Source organism: Poecilia formosa, unplaced genomic scaffold, assembly GCF_000485575.1.
Source record: "Poecilia formosa unplaced genomic scaffold, Poecilia_formosa-5.1.2 Scaffold142, whole genome shotgun sequence".
Taxonomy (NCBI): domain Eukaryota; kingdom Metazoa; phylum Chordata; class Actinopteri; order Cyprinodontiformes; family Poeciliidae; genus Poecilia; species Poecilia formosa.
The window spans coordinates 666,660-682,682 of NW_006800081.1; the positions used below are offsets into that span (position 1 = coordinate 666,660).

A 16,023-nucleotide genomic window follows, 5' to 3' on the forward strand; every position below is an offset into this window, starting at 1 on the left:
GATTCACTTCCTGCTAGAGAGCCCCCTGGTGGTTGAAGAAAAATATACAGGAAAGCCATATCGGGCTACAATCCGCATGATTCAAAGCTTAGGGAAAAAAGTAGCGTCGTATAGACCGGATAATACGGTACCGTAGGTGAAATTAAATAATTTCCACGGCACACCTGACGATCACTCACGGCACACTAGTGTGCCGCGGAACAGTGGTTGAAAAACACTGCCCTAAGCGTCCGATACTGACGACTTAGGAACGAATAAGATGACGTGTCTATTCTATTTTTTTTAAAACCTTTATTTACAATTTATGTGCTAGTTTGAACAGGATATTAAGAATATTTACTACAAATACATGTCAGACGTATTGGTCACAATACTTTAATTCGGTATTATATTCGGTATATAAAACCGGAGGGGTTTTGTTGTGCTTGTTGTTAGCTTGATTTAAAAGCCTTAAAAAAAAAAAGAAAAACTACTTTTGAGTATGATATCAATGATTTACACCAAATAAATTTAAGAAAAATTAAGATGTGTTTTCGTTTGTGATTGCATGCAAACAGTTCTGTAAACCTTTTAATATGTTTGAAATAAAAATAAGGACGGATCCCACAAAAACCCAAGAAGAAGAATAAGCTGATGTCATCCTATGCGACACTTACACTCCGGTGAGTAGAAATCTGCATCTGTCAAAATGTTTTTGTACTCTAAAACCAAAAATAGCTCCAAAGTGTTACGTTATAAAATTACTGATGGTAGTTTTAGGACTTAATGGCAGTAGGACTGTGATGCGAATGGTTGAAGACACGTTTGTAACATTTTTTTTTTGCCAGAAAATATACGGTGGAAGCTAGCTAAATTAGCCTCTTGGAGGCTAATTGTACTTGTACACTGTACCTGTGCTTAATACGTTTAATTAGCCATGATAGAGTCACATAATAATGTTTATAGTCGTGCTTGTTGTTACCACTTTGTAATATTGGAGGGTTGCTAAAAACATCAGTGCCCCTAGGCTGTGATGATCTTTAAAGTTTTGAACCCTGTCTGAATACACTGATTGCAGCTAGGTCATTTACTTGAATTAAAAATGAACTTGCGTCAGTACAGGCAAATTTCTTTTCTCCTGTCTGTTATTTATTGCTGTTGCAAGCCAGATGAAGAGAAGTAAAGAGCTGAGAACCTGATCTTTGAACAGACAGAGACCATAGCTGAGGAGCAGCCTGGGATGCTAACTGAGGAGCATCCAATGATGATACCAGAGAACCAGGAAGAGACTGTGATAGTGCTTGATTTGGTTCCTGTTTCTCATCCTGTTGTCCCATCCTCTCAGACTTTTCAGAAGAAGAAAAGACCCAGAAGCATCTCTCCAACTGCCTCTCCTCCCACTCCGTCATCTCTCCTCCTCCGTCATCTCTCCTCCGACTCGGTCATCTCTCGTCATCGCCTGTAGATCAGCCACATCTGCATTCATGTCCCCTGCTGACCATGCCGTCTCCTTAAGTCAGGGTAGACTATAAGAAGAGAAAGCGTAAGTTTTGTTTTCTTTAAATTCATACATCCAACATGTCAACCTCTTTAGCACGATTCGTACCTGTGGAGATCCCAGTTAGAATTTGATTGTCCATCAGAATGTTTGAGGATCAAACCAGGACAGGCAGTCACTGTGGTCATGCTCAATGGTATGAATAACAATTCTTTGAATGACTCAAAACCATAATATAAAAAAACTATATTATCAAAATAACTGTCAACTTTGGCTGTGTGAGTACTTTGACGTACATATCCCAGAAGGGCCGTCTGACTCTATTCTTGAGTGGTTATGTTATTCAACATTTTGGTGGAACTGGTTAAACACACTTGAATCAAATGGCTGAGGTGCCACCTCATTCATTCCGCAAACAAATCGGGTATTTCTATTCTTTAAACACAGCTATAAAATAGTTTCTTAAAGTCGAATGAATTAGTTTTATTTAATTTATGTGGCTAAAGGGCTGATCCGACAAACGAGCAAAGAGTTCATTTTGATGATGATGATGATGATCTGTCAAGTACTAGCATAATAATAATATTAGTTATTATAGTAATATTATAATTAGTTATTACAGCATTATATATATTATTATAAATAATTTATATTAATAATCATAAATTATGCTTTCTGGCAAATATTTTGCAGCTTATCATTTATCAAACAGATAATATAAAATTGCATGTCAATTGGGCATAATTTGTTTTAATTTTAATTTTTTTTCTTCTTTCTTGCTTTTACTTTTGTCTGTTCGAAATAAATAAATAAATGAAATGAATACATGAATTAGCGTAAAAATTAATCCTACATCAGTTCTTCTATTTGTTTGTTGTGTATCTGTTCTGCCTTCTCAAATCCCCAGTCAGTCATAGCAGGTGGCCACATGTATTGAGCCGCGTTCTGCTGGAGATTTCTTTCTGCTACAGAGGCGTTTTTCCTCTCCGCTGTCGCCACATGCATGCTTAGTATGAGGGATTGCTGTAAAGTCAATGACATGATGTGGGCCATTGTCTACTGTCTCTACATACTCGTCATGCAGGAATGAATCCTGCTGCAAGTAAAAGACTTAATGAAGTCTGCTCATAAAACTGTTAAAACTAATTTGAATTATGAATTAACTGAACATGATGCATTGTTTTATAACTAGTAATTGGCATATGTGTGATTGAACTGCCTTGAGAAAGAATTGGCACTATAGAGCTAAAAATAATTAAACTGAGAAATATTTTTGATATCTTTCTCGCCTTTTTGAACTTTTATGATCATTGATATATTTGAATATTACATAATATTCTACTGTCTTCTCAGAAATATTAAAACAATTATCAGGAATATTGCATTGGGAGAAAAAACATATATTATGCCTTCATTGTTAAATATCTTTTGACAGTTTTCAATTTAAAATATAAAACTTAGATTGAACACAACTTCAATGTGTTATTAAATTGTCATTTTCTTTAGAAAGTGTAGTTGTCCTATGTATGCTTGTGCATCTCTGCTTCTGTTATTGTTTAGCTGCAGGAGTTTCTACAGTTTTCTAAACATCATTTTAGACAACGTGTGTCTGTACCTCTGGGACCTCAGTTGAAACTGTCAAACCAAAACTTCCTCGAAAGAACATCTGTCAGCTTTGACATACACGGCCTGGCCAGAAAATAAATGTTTGCTTCTGCAGTNAAGGCCCCAGGACCGCAGGAGATCTGAAGCAATGGCCAGGTTTGCTTATAGGACGGTCCTGTTTTTGTTCCAAAGGAACATAAACAGAAGACTGTTACCCAGACATTTTTTGGAGCATTAAAAAACAGAATAATACAGATCCCAGAACGTGAAAAAATTAAAAACCAATAACTAAATAAAAAGGCATCAGGAGCATTATACGATTCTGATGCTGTGGACACATTTACTCAAATAAAATTCAAACAAACATCATGAGTTGCAAATAAGAGGCAATGCTGTCCAATGCATGTCACACATTTTTATTTGTCTTAAGGATACCTTTAATAAGCCCTAATTTGCAGAGATGTCAGCAGTAAGTGTTCCCCGGAATAATGTTAAACTCCAATTTAAAGTTATACCAATTCCTCATATTGTGTTCTCCAGACTTGGCAGAATGAAATGTAGGCTGTCTGTAAAAGCATGATGACCTTGAAAGTCATTGTCAAATAAGGAAAGATGTGGCAGACTGTTGAAACATGTCACATAAACTCCCTCAGTTGGTGACTTTGGCTCATGTGTTTTTGTGATTTTTTTTTTTTTTTTTTTTAGTCGACTGATCGGTGGATTTTGGGAACTTAAGTATTCAAGCAAGTCAATAACGTTTTGTTGTTGCTGTTGTTTGTTAGGAGTGTTTGATGGAGTTTCTTTTTTATTGCTTTGTCTCCTTGAAGTGTTTTTAGGGATCTTCTTGTCCTTTGAGGGCTCTTCCAATTGATTTTCCACCTTTTTCCAGTTTTTTGTCAGTCCATGATGTTTTAGTAAACTTAATTGTGCTTTTATTTGGTACTGAATTTCATCAATTAGTTGTGATGACTTAACTTAGGCTGTTTAGAAGCTCAGCCGTAGGATTTTTTTTAGCAAATCAAAATGATCAATTTAATTTTTACACTTTTTTCCCCTTTCTGTCAGAGACCTTAGTATGATTGTAAAAAGACAGAAGGAAAGAGATATATAAATATGATCTAAAGTGTCATATAGGTTAGTTTATAGAAATGACTGAAATGAAAAAAAGTTGATTAACTTTCTGTTTATGTTCACAATTATCTTACTCATATTGTACTTTTGTGTTTTTGTGCATGTAGAGTCTAAAATAAAATCTTTGTGCTGCAATCTGCAGGTCTCTATGTGTAACTCGCAGTACAAATATTGTACAGTACTGTGGGCTGTTGTATGATGCCACTCAAATTAATATGCAAGCACCACATTAGCCAAATATAAATGACTGATGCTGCAGTGTAACAGTTTAAATAAGAACCAAGAGCAACTGACAGCTAATCAGTGAAAACAAGTTATATTTCCAAAACCATCTTTTGTAGAACAATGCGAAAAGCATCAAACCCTCTCTGTTTAAAGATTATCAAAAGGAAACTTCAGCAATTCATCTTGCTGAACTTAGTGAAGAGGATGTTTGAACAAAAATGCTTGAAAATAATCATTGACCAGTAAATGTAACATTGTTTTTATGATGAATAATCTTAAGATGCCGCTTTGAAGATTATATGTCTCCTTTACCAGTAGTAAAGCAAAAGACAACAAAACAAAAAAAAGTATTAACCTGCATTTAATGGAATCTTTGGACAGTTGAAACTGTCAAACCAAAACTTCTTCGAAAGAACATCTGTCAGCTTTGACATACACGGCCTGGCCAGAAAATAAATGTTTGCTTCTGCAGTGTCACAACATTTATTTCCTTCCAGAGATTCATTAATGTTTCACCCATACCTTGTATAGATGCACAAAGCCTTCTCCAGAACATCATAAAGATTCTCACTGAGGGCAAGGTCTGAACTCTGTGTTGGCCAATCCATGGGTGAAAACGGATTGGCCAAACTTGAACCAGATTAAGTTTGGCATTATCATCTGTATCATCATTGAATAAACAGTCCATCAATAGACCTCAATGTTGCTGAATCTGGACCTGACCAAGTGCAGCAACCCCAAATCGTAGTGCTGCCCACACAAGCTGCTACAGTAGACAGTAGGCATGATGGGTTCATCATCTGCCTCTCTTCTCACCCCGATGCACCCAGTGATGGGCCATCAATCTGAGAAAGTGTAAATGTGGACTCAACAGATCACATGGCCTTTCACATCACTCTGGAGTCCAATCTTTATGCTCTCTTTCAAACTGAAACCTTCATCTCTCCTTCTTAGATGCTTTCTCTTTTCGATGCTAAGGATTTGACCTTTCTTAAGAACTGAAATTCATAAAATACAATATTTTTCCCAAGTGCTGCATATTTTCTTTACTTGTTACTCCCTGGATTCTATGAAGAATAATTGATTAACTTTTTAAAAAATATGGATAGTTTGTGATCATTGACTTATTTACTCACTTTCAGCAGACTGACTGTTCAGGTGACAAATTATGAATTTAAGTTGTAAATTCAAATTTTAATTTACAACTTAAATTAAATAAAACTATCTGAATATATATAAGAATGTGTTAATGATACAAACATACAATCCCACAAATTATTTCAAATTATTTTTTTAATACTATAACAATGTCTTTGCATCTTGTACCTAAACTCTTATTAGAGGTGAGGCCATGACTACACTCACAATGGAAAAATTCCTTTTATTTATTTTGTAATTACAATAAAACATTATTTCAGGGACCACATATAATTCTCTGTATAATGTACTTTCTAAAAGATCCATTTATAAAATAATCAGTGAAGCTATGTTATGTTGGTTTTAATTCTTTCCATTCTTTTAATTATTCAGTCACAGTGATGCTTGTTATGATTGAGGGTTTTTGTCATAATGTTTACTGTAGTGTGGGTGGGGCCACAGTATTATGCACTCATACAAAAACCTAATGGAAAAAATGTCTTGATGGATAATATGATAAAAAGGTTAAAGACGTCACATTGAAATATGTAATAATTATGATATCTAGCTTTCATCACCTAATAGTTAATCTTACTCACTCTGACTTAAGTTCATATTTCACATATTGGGACTCTGTGGTGTTAAAGTTTAGTTTTATGTGAACTCTTAATTAATAGAGAATTACCAGGAAACAGGTACTTCAGATGATGTGAGCGTGTCTCAGTTATTGTCATTTTAAAATATTTGAAATTTTGCTTCAAATTTTGCTAGAAAACTACGTGTTTTCTAGTGCTTCAGGTTTTTGTTCAAGCAGTAAATGGAGATGTAGCACTGTGACTACTTCGACTACTGGGGTAAAGGGACTGAAGTCACAGTATCTACAGTATCTTCAGGTAAGTCAATTTTAAATCAAATATTCCGTAATGCTGTTTCTTAAATTCATTCTTTGTTTTTTTTTGTCCAAATGAGGCTGCTTGCTGATAGAGTTCTGTTGGTTTAACTTGCTAAAATTTATACAGATAGAACAGTTCCACAGAAAACAATGTCTGTTGTTTCAGACTAGTTAAAAACCAAATAAAGTGACATGAATTAGTACAAGTTCTTATTTTATTAGATTTTGTTTTTTATAATTTTAGAACTCTGGAAAATGTGTTTACATTGTGTTTGTGTGGAATAAATAAGAATCTGTTACATAATGTATTCAAGCAATGTTTTTGCAGTATAACAACTGCAAAACCTATGCTTTGACAATTAAGATCACATGTTACATGTCTCCTAAAGGCACTGAACATTTTCTGCCAAGAGGAACAAAGAACCAATTTAATTAACCCTAAAAAGTATATATAATGAGAACATATTTATTTGCATTGCAGTATTAAAACATCCACTTTTTACAATTTAAGGCCACATGTATTTAGTGAAAAGCCATAGTTAAATTATTTTATATATTAAATAATACTCAGAAGAATGTGCAATTTAACATAATAATAATTTTATTATTAATAATACAAATATTTTTATTAATAAAAAGTATTCTATATTTTGTAATTGCAATTTGTAATTTGTACTAAGCGATTAACACTATCCTTCTATTTATCCTTTACATGTTAAAAATAATACTGAAAAACCTATCATCAAGAAAAATATAGGACAGTATGTATTTTATTTTTTTTAATGTTAGTTATTTTAGGAGCAGCTTGTGTTATTTGGAAAACAATTTATAATATAAAGTTAATGAATGATGTTTTAAAAATAAAGGCTGAAAAAGTGAATCATAGAAAGTGTGTATTTTGTTGCAGTATCTCTGGCAAAATAACAAGATAAGCTGTTGAAATTGTAACTGCCACAGCTTACATTAAGATAATTTGAAATACCTATTTGGGGATTTTTTCTTTTTTAAGTCTTAAAATATACCAGCAGCGTACATGGGGTTGTGCGGATCTTATCAATATTGTTACCAAGTAAAAAAAAAAAAAGGCAGATCGATGTAGTGTATTGTAGTTCATTTTGAGAATATCCATTGTGTTCATCAGAAGAATTTGACTGTTCAAAAAAATAGTAATGTAAAAGATTTAGCAATTAGAAATTCAAAGGTGATGCATGATCTTGTACTTTGTTGCACTTCAAACATTCACTGTAAACATAAAGTTAAGAAATGTCTGAAAAAAGTTTCTACCTTTCAACGTCTGTGAATATAACAAAAAACATTTTCATGGTTTAGTGATGTTTAATTGTCAAACAAATTTAAACTGTAGGTTACAGAGTAGGATTATGGCCACTGAAAAAAAAATTAATTAAATTCTGAGAATTCTGATTTTAATCTCAGAATTTTGAGATTAAAGTCAGAATTATTTTTTTTTTTCCATTGGTCGTGATCTTCTTCCTTGTGTTGTTTTACATCTTAATAGTTAAATTAAATTCCAACAGTTCACTTGAAAAAAAGAAACTTGTCAAAAGGCTAATTATTTCATCATCATACAAATCCTTGATTTAAAAGGTAAACACTTTGACTTAATGTGATGAACTCTAAATTAAAATAGTTGTTTCAAAAATGTAGGGGTAAATATTATGTGTTGTTAAAAAAGATCTAAATTATGGTACATTAAATATAAACCTGTGTCCAGTGTTTGAATAATTACTTGCAGCTGAATTGCAGCATTGAAGATTTGCTATTGTAATATGCATTTTCATTTCTGTTATTTTACAGTGACAAATGCATCTCCATCTCTGTTTCCACTAACTCCATGTGATCCTGGGAGTGGAGATACGGTCACTCTTGGCTGTCTGGCCCAGGACTTCTTTCCCAAAAGTGCTACATTCCAGTGGACCAGTACCAGTAACAGTAACACTCAAGTGGATTCTCAACAGTTTATTTTTTCTCAACAAGATGTCAGCAAATTCACTGGAGTCAGTGTGATCAGTGTGCCAAGATCAAAGGCTTTGTCCTACAATTGTTCTCTGACTCATCCGGCAGGAAACAAAAATGTGCCAGTGCAATGTATGTAATACTTCCATTTCAGTACATGTTTTATTTCATTTCCTCAAAGACATTTTCAAAAAATTGAAAATGTCTTATTCTCATGTTTGTCCTGTTCTTGTCTTGTGCTTAGATGCTTTCTCTCCTCCCAGTGTAACGTTGCTCTCAGAGTCAGACGGAGAGAAACAGGTCTTGGTCTGTTCCATTGAAAACTTTGCCCCCAAAAAAGTGTCAATCAGTTGGAAGAAAAACAACAACAATGTGGATAACGTCAAAAGTTTTGAACCCATGAAAGATGGAGATGTTTATTCTGCTGCCAGCATCTTCAAAGTCAACAAAACAGAATGGGACAGTAAGGCTGTTTACACCTGTGACGTGACTCACGCAGGACAAAATTACATAAAAAAGGCCTCAAAAGGTACTGTACAGTGTGTTTTATTATTATTATTAGAAAGTTAACTAAAAATACTGTATCTCTAATTACAAAATAATTAAGTATTTATTTTGTTACTTATTAATACAAAAAAAATCTCAATGCCTAAACACATTTTCTTTTCTTTTTTTCCCCTGTCTCATTTAGCATCTTTAACAGTGACACTGAACCCTCCGAATCCTAAAGCAATGTTTGTCAATAAACGAGCAGAGCTAAAATGCGTAGTTACTGGACCGGATAGCAGCATCGTATCTAAAACTAAAATCCAGTGGTACATTGATGAACAGCCAGTGACCAATAATATCAGCGAAAGCAATGATGCACAAACAAAAACCAGCACATTGATTCAACACTTTGATGATTGGAAGAAAGTTAAAACAGTGAAGTGTTCTGCCACCAGAGAAGGCATGGCACCAATTACCAAGAGTCTTAATGTCAACAGAGGTATGCCATCTAAATTTAATGGAATATCTTTTGAGAGTAATAAATGTACAAGCACGGAATATATGTTTGTCATAAAAATGATCATCTTAATTTCTGTTTTTCAATTTGAAGTGTGCATTTTCCATATAAACTGTAAATCTCTTTCAGGTAAGGGAACGTCCACCGTTGAAGTCCTCACCCCTTCAACCATCAAAGGTGATTCTGTCACTCTGGTGTGTCTGGTAACCAGTACAGAGCTCCAAGATTACTACATCGCTTGGTCAGAAGCTTCTGGACATGATCACGGAGTATACAATGATGGCCTCAACTTGCCCCCACAGAAGATCAACAATGGTTACCAAGTTTCAAGTTTTTACACCATCAGCAAGGATAAATGGAGCAAAAAAATCAAGTTCAGCTGCAATGTTTGGCCTGCTGGCAGCGATGAAAAAATGAAACCTCATGATGTGTCGAGTTTCTCGGGTAACTCATGTGAATGTGACTGAATAGATCAGATTAAGCATGCCGTTTTGTGCCTGCATGTTGTTTGTTCTTTTTTTTTTATTTTACGTTGTAAAACTATGTGCCCTGTAATGTCATTGTTCCTGCATCGATGTTTCTTTGTCGTCTTAAGAGTTTTAAATTGTCCTTGTCGTTTTGTGAACAGCTTCATGACTATGCTGTCTGGTCAAATAAATGTTGCATGGAGACTTTTGGTCTGTGTGTGAATGAATGAAAACAAGTGAAACGAATGAAAATTAATTCTCAGTCAATCTGAATGACTTGTTTTCTGACAGGCTTTTTGCTTAGTAGTGCTCAATCACTTGAATCTGATATTTCAAAAATCTTATATGTAGCAATCCAAAACTTATCCAATCACTCACAATTTTGTTTCCTCTTTTTACATTTTCCCTCAGACTCAAATGTGACAATTGCCTTAAGTTGCATAGATAATCTCTCTGAAGGAGATGACTTCAACGGCTTGTGGTCCACCACCTCTTCCTTCGTCTTCCTCTTCATCTTCTCTCTCACCTATAACATGATTTTCATCCTGGTTCAGGTAAACATGAAGAGGTTTTCTCTACATTTACTTCATTATGAGTAAAATGGATCCATACTCACAAGCGAGCCTTAAGAACAATTTATCTAACTGAGAATGATTTCTTTCTAATTTATTATTTTGTTTCTCCTTTTGTTTTCAGATTAAGAAATAATAAAGGTTCAGACATGCAAAACAGAAATGAATGACCGCAGAACATCTACAAGAGTTGCTCAATATTTCATGTGCTTTTTATAATGAACGAAATGGATGATTTTTAGAAAATCCTTATTACTGATATTGAGAAATAAATCATCATTTTGTTTTCAATGAATAGCATGTGTTTTTCTGGTCTTAAAAATATGTATATTTTTAATTATTCTCAGTGCTACTTCTTTCTGTAATGAGACTGTAATTTTAAAACGTAAACTTGTCTTTGCTTTCACTCAAAGACAACTTTTTTCTCACTTGAGTGCTTCCTTTCGTCTCATGAGATTATTCTGTCAGTTAAGGGTTTGGTGTCTCAGGGGTTTTGTAAATAAAATTATTAGAAGCTTCAATGTGTTTCTGTATTTCTGGGACCTCTGCTTAAACTGTCAAAGTTAAAACTTCCTGGAAAGAACGTCTGTCAACTGTGGTATATTTGCATTTTTTCCATTCTATTAATGGAGAGTGACTTTTTTTTTGAAAACGGAAGAAAAATTGTTATATCCGTAAAGTAAATTTGAAAATTATTGGCGGAAAAGGTAAAGTTGCAGCAAAATAATCTGAAACTGTTGAGGAAAATTACAGGCAGTAATCTGAGTTTAGAACAACAACAAAAAGTATGCCTTATCATCAATACTTGCCCCACAGGGCAAAAGAAGACCATGCATATTCTGTTCATAAATGTTTGGCATAGCAATTTAAAATTTTCTCTTGAAACATGTGTTGTGTGGTTTGACCTTGAATCTGTGGTCATACTCTGTGCAGTCGACAAAAACTCCGTAAAAAAATTAAGGACTGAGCTTTGTACTGGCTTATTAACCGTAAATAACAGAGAAGAATGTAGCATTTAATACAAAGAGCAGTAAATTTGGGACATTTAGCTGAAAATAAAAAAACTACAATTCATAGCAAATGTCAAGAAAAGAAAATAAAACATTCTTTTCTCAAGTCAAGTTATATATAGTAAGTTACAAGAACAAATAACCCCTTCAATGTTACAGTCAGAGACATGAAAAGACACAAATATAAATGTTTCTTATTTGTCTCGTAGTGTTTGGGGCAGCCAGCAGCTTCAAAATATATCTTCTCTCTGCTATTTGACCAGTGCATATGAATGCTTTTATTTCCTACATGCTTCCTATTTGTTGCTATCTAAATGATGACTGCCTCAGTCCAGTCCTATCCTGCAACTTTTAAATGACTTTTAAATATTTTTTAAAAATAATTTCATAATAACATTTATTTTTATTATAATAAAAAAATAAGTATACTGTTAAACTTGAAACTATAGCATTTTGATTTGCATGTTTGTTCACAAACATGTATATAGTACATGTTTGTGAACAATTTTAATTAATTAATTTTAATTTTACAATTAAAATTAATTAATTTTAATTGTAATTACATTACAATTAAAATCTGACATGCCATCACATGCAGCATGCTGTGTTTGTTGAAGACTTTATGTTTTTGATGTTGATGGTTATGTTCTGAATAATAAAACAAAAACCCCATCAGACAAAAAGAAAAAAAAAAATAAAACTGTGACCTAATAATGTACATAACACACCAGACAATAGCATTTTATGTGTTGTATTTGTTCTTTTCAACCCTGGTGTCCATTCTAAGAAATCATTAGTAGTGATATCAGATAAAGAAGTAGAGTTAAATCAATATCGAGTAGCAAACAGAAATTTAAAAAAAAAAAATTTAGAAGATGGTTTTAGTCAATGCAAATCTTCATGAAATGTCCTAATTTACTATTTATAATTCAGAAAATGTCACTATTGTTAACAACATAACAAAAAAGAAAACTGATGCCTGTAGTGCAGATTTGTGGATGATTTAAAGAAAAAATATAACCAAATACATATCCAATTAAAAATAATTCCTATAATTACATTTATTCTCAGTACCTTTTATTCTTTTTGTGTCAACACAAATATCAGATAAGACTGAGTAAAATCCAAAATAGAATTGGCATTTTGCAAATGTCTAGATGTGTTTTATGTTTCACGGTATTCTTTAGAAAGCTACTCCCCGGCCCCTGAGACCACACCTGCTGAAGTGAAACTTTGTGGACACTATCAAAGCTATAAATACATTTCCTTGAAGCAACATTCACATCTGCCAGTATCGGAATGTCCCCAAGCATAAAATGATTCACATAGTGTGTAAAGTCCATACTAACGCAACACCAACCACTTCTCCTGTGATCCCAACTGTATTGCACATTCAACAAAATTTCGTTACACTTTTAATCTTTTAAAGGTGACTGTACAACAGCATAGTTATTGTCATAATCTGTATTGCTTTCTATGTTCTTCAACTAACTACTCAAATGATAACAGTAGATGCTATTAGAAATGTAGTGCTCCTCTAACCAGTGGCGCAAAAAGTGGGTATGCAGCGCATGCAACGCATAGGGGCGCTGCACCAGAGGGGGCGTCAAAACTCCGTCTGGAGGGGGCGGCGCACCGATGATGTCTTTGCATACACTTCAGCACGCCCTTACGCTCCTTCATCTCGCGCATATAACGGGGTAAATGTAACGATTTTTACCTTTCACCTCAGGGGGGGGAGGGGTAGAGTGAGCGTATGTTTTCTACGCTCCTTCACCCTGACGCACCTTCCTTTGGGGGGAGAGGGGCGCCGATTTATGTTTTTGCATCCACCTGAATAACATGTAGTTGAGACCCTGCCTCTGACCTCAAGACTGCAGGAGGTCTGAAAAAAAATAGCTTACTTTGCTTGTACCGAAGCCGACTCTGAGTTCATTCCACAGTCAAGTAGAAATATTCATTGCAAATTTTAGATGTGAGGAAAATTTGTTATATTGTTTTTTTTTTTTTTAAGGTTTTGTTGAAGAGGAGGAAGACATGCAGCAAATGTCACCAGGCCGGGAATCAAACCTGCGACCACTGCCACAAGGACTTAAAGCCTTCATAGGTGGGTCACGCTTTGCCCCTGCGCCACCACAGAAATTTTGTTAAATCCTTTAAAAAATTTAATGTCATTTGAGGCTTTTGAAACCCATAGTTTCTTCCTTGACATGTACAGACGTACAAAATGGCTGTTAATTAGTTATTTCAATGATTGTTGATTGATTATTTCAAGAGATGTACAAAATGATACAATATTTGTTCCAAAGAAACATTAACAAAAACCTGTTATCCAGATATTAACTAAAGCAAAAAGGAACTAATACACAGACTCTAAAAACATTTTTTTTAAAAAGAAAAACAAAAGGTGCTCACAACATCCTGAAATTTTGTTGCAGCTCACACACTTAGTCTGTTACGAGATTATGAATTATGAAGAAATCAAGACTCAACAATATACACTGCATGTCCAATATTTTGTTTCTGCCATGCATGTGTTTTATAGGATGCAAACATGCCCTATTGTCAGCAGTGAAGGTTCTTCTAAAAAATGCTAAACTCCAATTTAAAGTTATGCATTTTACTCAGATAATGTATTTCAGCCTTGACAGTATAGAATCTCGGCTTTCAGTATAAGCTTGCTGACCTTTCAGGTCATTGTCAATTAAAGAATGATTTTCATATTGCAGACTGTTGAAGCATGTTACATGAGCGCCCTCTGCTGGTGATTTTGGCTCAGACGTGCTTTTGCTTTTTTTCTTCTGGTGATTGATCAGAGTGGATTCGGGAACCTTAGAATCCAAGCAGTCAGGAGTTTATGAGTGTTTCATGTATTTTCCTTTTTTTTATTGCATTGTCTCCCCAAAGTTTGTTGTTGTTGTTATTGGTTTTTTTTTGGTTTGTTTTTTTTGTCCATGGAAACTGTTTGCTGTGTTTTGAGCTTTGTGTGTTTTGACTTTTGACTAGAAAAGTGACACCATCCAGCTGTACTTTATGGGCTCCTTTAAATTATTGTTGTTCTTTTTCCCAATTTGCAAAGTATGGGCAGCTAACTTTATTATGCTTTTGTTTGGTTTCGTTGGTTGATAGATTTTTTTTAATCTAATTCTTTCCGAGGTAAACTCCAATATAACAATAAGTGGAGACAAAAAATTTACAAGATTATTTAACTCCTTTTGTAGTTACCAGTGTGTTTTCTGTATGTGAATTGAAGATAAGGTCTAAAATAAAATATTTGCTTGTGCTGACATCTGCAGGTCTCTGTGCGTATCATGATAAAAATACTGTGGGATCCTGCATAATGATGACGGAAAACGACCACTTCAAAACAATGACTTTGTTGTCATTCAATCTGGGGTTGATTCTCACATTCAGACTGGTGCATGTTTGTTTCTGGGATACAAAACATGTCTCATATATCAACAATGCAAAAATAAAAAGAGCAAATATGCAACTGTAAATGTGCTTTTGTTAAGTATAAACTAAAAAAAAACTGACCATCTAACCAAGTCCATATCCATGTATAAAAATATAGCGCTAAGAAAGGCACTCAAGTAGCATAAAATTCACCACAATAACATTATGCTTTGACACAAAATTGTCAAAGCATAATGTCTTGACATGTTACAAGACTGTGGGATGTATATTTTTCTGAAAATTGATTAATAGCTTTGGATTATACCATTGAGCTGGATACAGTAATTCACAGTTATTGAAAATGACACAGAAAAAAAAAAAAAAAGATTTCTGTCCTACCACAACGGTGCTTGGTGACTTAAAACTTCAGAAAAACAAAAGATGTAATACTGCAAATATTTCAAAAAGTTGGGGAAAAAAAAGGGATTTGGAAGAAAAAAAACAAAGAAAAGTTTTAAAGCTCATCAAAACTTTCATATGGTGTTCACAGGAAAAGGAACAACAGTCATTGAAGTGTGCAGTATTTCATGTCATGGTTTTTGAACGGCCTTCACTCACTGTGAGTTAACAGCCACAGTACTGAATGTCAATACAAAAACCTCCATTGACTTAAGATAAAACTAAACTTAATTATATAAAAATGTCAATGTAAAATTATAACAATTTTAATCGGCTTCAGGGTTTTACATATATACATATATATATATATACAATTTTTCTTTTCTGCACATGACACTTTTACTGAAAATGAGAGGAAAGAAACTGGGGGAAAGGTGGCTCACAAATTAAGTAAACCAACTGAGAAGAAATTATTTATGGTCTTAATAAAAAGTTCATAAAAGTAATAATATAGTCGTGAAGCAAAATAAATACTTCACAAGAGGTTTTAGTACTGTGCCACACTACACTGTATCGTAGCCACAGTAGTAAAAATAACTTTTTGACCTGTAAGAACAAAAGGTCAAATATGTATGTATAAACTGACTTGAATGCACAGAACTAAATAATAAGTTATAATCCATATAGACTTATTTTCCCTGCATTATATCCTGCAGTGCCTTGATATTTTCT

The 16,023-nt window shown here is 33.9% G+C and overlaps 1 protein-coding gene and 1 long non-coding RNA gene across 3 annotated transcripts in view; one reads left to right on the plus strand and one right to left on the minus strand.

The window, feature by feature from the left end:
• LOC103145434 (uncharacterized) overlaps window positions 1-16,023 on the plus strand; it is a 277,103-nt gene that overhangs the window by 235,841 nt on the left and 25,239 nt on the right. The window lies entirely within an intron of this gene.
• LOC107837447 (uncharacterized) overlaps window positions 1-16,023 on the minus strand; it is an 88,498-nt gene that overhangs the window by 59,928 nt on the left and 12,547 nt on the right. The gene's annotated exons all lie outside the window — the stretch shown is intronic.